Consider the following 272-nt stretch of genomic DNA (forward strand, 5'->3'; position numbering starts at 1 on the left):
TCAGCACAGTTCCTGTGCCCACAGATAAGGTTTTTTTTTCTTGCTCCCTGACAAACAAACCTCTGCAGGTTTGTTTGTTTACTAGCGTGGGCCCGTGGGGTGTGCGGAGAGAGGGCGAGAGAAGAGGTTGGTGGGAGTTTTTTTTTTTTTAAGGTGAATGAAAGAGGGTCTTTGTTGAGAATGTTTTTTCTTTAAAAAATGTTTCTCCCACTCCTGCCTCCCTCCCTCCCTCTTTTCCCACTTCCTTTCCTCTCTCTCCTTCACTCTCTCCT

This window comes from Alosa sapidissima, chromosome 7 (genome assembly GCF_018492685.1).
Source record: "Alosa sapidissima isolate fAloSap1 chromosome 7, fAloSap1.pri, whole genome shotgun sequence".
Taxonomy (NCBI): Eukaryota; Metazoa; Chordata; class Actinopteri; order Clupeiformes; family Clupeidae; genus Alosa; species Alosa sapidissima.